This window comes from Myotis davidii, unplaced genomic scaffold, assembly GCF_000327345.1.
Source record: "Myotis davidii unplaced genomic scaffold, ASM32734v1 scaffold1525, whole genome shotgun sequence".
NCBI lineage: Eukaryota > Metazoa > Chordata > Mammalia > Chiroptera > Vespertilionidae > Myotis > Myotis davidii.
In genome coordinates this window covers 787,541-793,151 of record NW_006296279.1, presented here as the reverse complement: position 1 = coordinate 793,151, position 5,611 = coordinate 787,541, and the positions used below count along the sequence as shown (strand labels likewise).

The window sequence follows — 5,611 nt, the reverse complement described above, 5'->3', positions numbered from 1 at the left end:
TCAGAGATTAATTAGCTTCTTAGCAATTCTGTGGGTTACTTAATACCCTTTCATGCCTTCCCCATTTATTTAAACCAGCCAGAGTTGTTTCCTTTACTTACAACCAAGAACTCATATTAGCCCATGATAAATCAAGAAATAGAAGTGAAAGCATGTTACTTAAGAATTAGAAACCCAAATGTCAACAGTGGTTATTTAGCATATGCAATTCCTTTAGCTTATACTCAACCTTCCTGAATTCTACTCCCCCAGCTTTTGTCTGGAAAATGCCTCCCCCTCCTCCAATTCTCAGTTTAGATAGAATTTCCTCTTAAAGCCTTTCCTGTCTCCTTCACTCATGTGTGCCAAGTCACAGCTCTCATCTATATTGTAATGGGCTATCTTTATCGCCCAATGAAATAACAGTTCCTTGGCTGATGGAATCATGGCATGTTTACCATTATGCCTGGAGCACAGTGCATATTCTCAATAAACATTTGTTGAATAAACAGAAGTTATAAAGGATTTTAATAATTTTTCTCTAAATAATTTAACTTATAAACAAAAAACCCTAACAGGGTGATAAACATACCGTTAATACTTGAATCTGTCTCGCTCTCAGAAGACGAAGAAGAAGAGGGAAATAAACTGTCATCTGAAGAGAAAGATGTTGATCTACGTTGGGGTTGGTGGTGTTTCTGGCTTTGCTCTTTTGTCCCCGTTTGTTTGTGTTTGCCTTAGATTGATATCAAATATGACACAATTATCCTCTCAAATATTAGCAACAAATGAAAGAGAAACAAATAAGATACTTTATAGAACGTATGTGAAATGACTGAAAAGGTCTTACAGTGAGAAAAGCTCCCACCTTCATTTCTGCTGGCCCTGGCATCTTCAGGACTTGTGCGTGCGAACTTCCTATTCATGTCTACAAAACCTGCCTGCCATGGCTGTAAAACCAAAATATTGACAAGTCATTAGAGAATTTAAAAGCAAAATAATGGTTTTTGGAACAAAGGAAATAGAAACCACATTTTAATTATGAATGGAAAGTGGGTCAGGTTTAGTTATTCAGAAAATAGTTCTACATTTCTATTAAACGATAACCATGTATACCAGGGGTCCTCAAACTTTTTAAACAGGGGGCCAGTTCACTGTCCCTCAGACCATTGGCGGGCCGGACTATAGTTAAAAAAACAACAACTATGAACAAATTCCTATGCACACTGCATATCTTATTTTGAAGTAAAAAAACAAAATGGAAACAAATACAATATTTGTATTTGCATGAGGCCCGTGGTCCCTGCAAAAGTCATTTACTATTGAAGCTCTAACCCCAATATGACTGAATTTAGAGAGTCTTTAGGAGGTAAAGTTAAATAAGGTTGTAACGGTGCACCCTTCATCTGATAGGACTAATGGCCTTCTAAGAGGAAAGAGATACACACCCCACACACATACACAGGAGCAACACCAGTAGAAAAGGCATGTGAGGATGCACCAAGAAGGAGGCTGTCTGCAAGCCAGAAAGAGTTCTCACCAGAAACCACACTCTGCTAGAACTTGATCTTGGACTTTCCAGCCTCCAAAACTGTGAGAAAATAAACTCCTGTTGTTTAAAAGCCACGCAGTCTGTGGAACTGTAGCACTGCGGCAGCGCAAGCAGACCAACGGACCAATGAAGGACGGCTGCGACTGTGGCTGCCCTTCAGAACTCGAGGTTCTCCCTGGCACCTGCAGCCCATCATTCCTATCTCCTTGGGCTTCATGTTTCCCTCCCACCCTTAGAGACAGGCCATCTTCAGGATGAATCTTTTGATTGCTCCTCTCTATCACTATCCCATTGGTTCCTAAACTTTAGTATACATAAGAGAGACAAAGAAGCTTTTAAAAAGGCAATTCCTGCGCTCCACACCCAGAGATCTTCACTAGAAGATCTGGAGGGAGACCTCTAGCAATTCAAGAAGCCGTGACACTTTGAGAAACAGTGCTCTTAGAAATCTCATCTAGTCACACAATTTCAATGAATATATTACTCCTCCTGCCCTTTTATTTGTCCATCCCTTTAATCCTTTGTCTCTAATAAACATTTTCTTTGGAACATCTATTTCACTCTGCACTTTAAAGTGAAACTAAGCTCTTTGGAGACTTAGCCATTTCTGTAAGTAAAACCATTTTTCTCCTAATACACAAATTCATACACTTAATTTATTTACTAAGCCCCAATCCAGTACTAGAAATATAGTGGTGGACAAAACAGACAAGATTTCTACATTCACAGAGATTATATTCTAGTTTCAGGAGAAGAAACCAAATAATTTCTAAGGATAATTGTTACGAAGAAAATAAGCAGGTGCTATAATTGAAGTGCCCTGCTGGATAGGAGTGTCTGCTTCTAAATAGGTGACACTTGACCTGACATTTCAAAGATGAGAATCATCCAGTCATGTGAAAGAAAAAACTTGTAGGAAAAAACTTCTGATCAGATAGAAGATAAGTTCAAAGGCCTTGAGGTAGAACAAGTTTAGCATTTTTTTGATATTCAGAAAGATGGTACGTAAACCTCAAGCATAGTAGTCAAAGGGGAATGGTATGAACTGAGCTAAGAGGTAGACATGGACCAGGCAATGTAAAAGTATAAAACCAACTTTATGTTAAGGAGTTGGAATTTCATCCTAAATACTAGAGGCCCGGTGCACAAAATTCATGAGGGCGGGGGGGTTCCTCAGCCTGGCCTGCATCCTCTCGCAATCTGGGACTGCTGGCTCCTAACCACTCTCCTGCCTGCCAGCCCCGATCACCCCTAACCACCTCTGCCTTGGCCCCCGCACCCGGGCCCCAGGCTTCCTTCCTCCGGCCAGCTGCAGGCAACCGGGACCTGGGCTTCCCTCCCTCTTGCAGGCCACAGGCACCCGGAACCCCGGGCGACACCGCCCGGGCCCCAGCTTTGTCAGGAAGGACATCTGGGATGACGTCTGGAAGACAACCAGTCTATCTGGTCTAATTAGCATATTATCCTTTTATTAGTATAGATAGTGGGAAGTGACTGGAGGCTTTTAAGCAGGGGAGTGTCAAGATCTGATTTATAACAAAGCACAGTCATATGATTAAAAACACAAATCAAATTTTAAAAATCACCACCAAAACTGATGTCAAGGAGCTTATTCTCCATGTTTTCTTTAAGTTTTAGTAGTTTCAGGTCTTATATTCAAGCTTGTAATCCATTTTGAGTTGACTTTTGTGTGTAGTGTAAGATGTGGTCCAGTTTTCCCATTACCATTTATTGAAGTACTTCTTTCCCCACTGTGATTTTTGGCACCCTTGTCAAGGATGAGTTGACTATATATGTATGAGTTTATTTCTGGGCACTCTATTGTTTTATTGGCCTATGTGTATTTTTTTAATGTCTGGAACAATTTCTGGTTATCACAATTTGGAATTTTGTCACAATTTAGTTGCTACTTGGGATCTAGTAGTTAGAGGCCAGGGATATAGCTAAATATCTATAATGCACAGGAAAGTTCTTCACAACTAAAATAATCCAACCCCAATGACAAGGGACAAAATTGAGAAAGTCTATTCTAGCCCAATCCACCAAAATCTCTTACTTGAAGTACTGTAACAGCCAATAACTGGGTTTCCTGATTTTACTTTTATACAATCTCTCCCCCACAAAGCACAGCTATATGATCTTGAGGGAAGGCGAGGGGGGTGGTGGTGGTTTGTGGAAGAGATTAACCAAAGAACTTACATGCATATATGCATAACCCATGGACACAGACAATAGTGTGGTGAAGGCCTGGGTGGGGGGCAGGTACGGGATGGAGGGGATTGACGGGGGGGGGGGCAAAGGGGGGCATCTATAATACTTTCAACAACAAAGATAAATTAAATAATAACAATTTTAATTCAATTATAATTGACATACAATATTGTATCAGGAGTAGGGGTCATTCACCCTTTCACCATTAAGCATGATGTTAGCTCTAGGTTTTGTAGATTCCTTTTATCAGAGTCCCTGCTATTCCTAGTTTGTTATTTATTCATGTTTGTTTTTGGAACACTGATATGAACACAGGCACATACTTTATGTAACTTACTGGTAAGTACACATTCTATTTGTTTGCTCTTTATAAATAGAGACAATTTTTAAGATAGAAAGCAAAGCACAGAGCCCTAACTGGTTTGGCTCAGTGGATAGAGTATTGGCCTGCAGACTGAAGGGTCCTGGGTTTGATTCCAGCCAAGGGCACATGCCTGGGTTGCAGGCTCCATCCCTAGTAGGGGGCATGCTGGAGGCAGCCAATCAATGATTCTCTCTCATCCTTGATGTTTCTATCTCTTTCTCCCTCGCCCTTCTCCTCTGAAATCAAAATATATATATATATATATACACACACACACACACAGAAGTAGTGAATGCCATCTCCTGGTAAGACTATCAAGACCATAACAAATGCTACTGCCACTTCTCCTCACTCTTCACCATCTCTCTACCATTTCAGCAATGTAGCCTCTTTGATGGAGATGGGAGCAGGGGTGCTGAGTTGCAGGTGCAAACAGTCTTATTTGGGAAGCCCAGGCCAGGCAAAGCTCAGCTGGCCAGGAGCTCCAGCTACTGAGTCCTCTTATGAAGCAAGTCACACTGCTAGTTCTCTGGATTAGACAGTGGTCATTTCTATCACTGTTAAAGAGCCAAGGACTTCTAGATGGATTAGACTCCGGGGCTCCAAATGTGATTTTCCTCATCTTGGTCGAGTTTTTTTCTTTTTTAAAGAACACAGTTGAATCTGTTGGGTTCATGGTGCTGAGTTTTTAAAATCATCAATGTTGAATTTTGCCAAGTGCTTTTTTTTTGCATCTATTGATAGGAATATGTAGTTTTTCTTATGTAGTCTGTTAATATAGTAAGATATACTAATTTATTTTCAAATGTTGAACCAGCCATGAATTCCTGGGATAAATGATAGTCACAAAGTGTTTTTCTTTTACACATTGCTGGATTCAATTTGCTATTTTTTTTTAGGATTTTTTGCATCTTTGTTTATGAGGAACACTGATTTGGTTTTCAGGTTTTTTTAAAATCTGGTTTTGGTATCTGGAAACATTGGGTTAATAAAATGAGTTGGTAAGTTTTCCTTCCTCTTCTATTCTCTGAATAACTTGTGTAGAATGACTATTACTTTGTCCTGAAATGTTTGGTAAAATTCACCAGTGAAACTACATGGCACTGAAGAGTTTTCCTTTTTGGTATAGAACTGTTCAGCTTATCCCTTTCTTCCTGGGTGAATTTTGGTAGTTTTGATGGTGATCCATTTCATCTGAGATAAGTATAGAGTTGTTTGTAGAATTCCCTTATTGTGTTTTTTAATGTCTATCATGATCAGTAAAGACATCTCTTAGAGCAGTGGTTCTCAACCTTCCTAATGCCGCGACCCTTTAATATAGTTCCTCATGTTGTGGTGACCCCCAACCATAAAATTATTTTCGTTGCTACTTCATAACTGTAATTATGCTACTGTTATGTATCGTAATGTAAATGTCTGATATGCAGGATGTATTTTCACGACCCCTGTGAAAGGGTCGTTCGACCACCAAAGGGGTCGCGACCCACAGGTTGAGATCCGCTGTC

At 40.0% G+C, this 5,611-nt stretch overlaps 1 long non-coding RNA gene across 2 annotated transcripts in view; it reads right to left on the bottom strand.

The window, feature by feature from the left end:
• Positions 1-5,611, bottom strand: part of LOC102764854 — an 8,378-nt gene that overhangs the window by 1,116 nt on the left and 1,651 nt on the right. Inside the window, exons 2-3 of one of the 2 annotated variants that reach the window (XR_436047.2) lie at positions 830-929; positions 572-715 (exon numbers count right to left, since the gene is read on the bottom strand). This is a non-coding gene — a long non-coding RNA (uncharacterized LOC102764854). The remainder of the gene's footprint in view (positions 1-571; positions 716-829; positions 930-5,611) is intronic. The other variant, XR_436046.2, reaches the window with a different exon arrangement.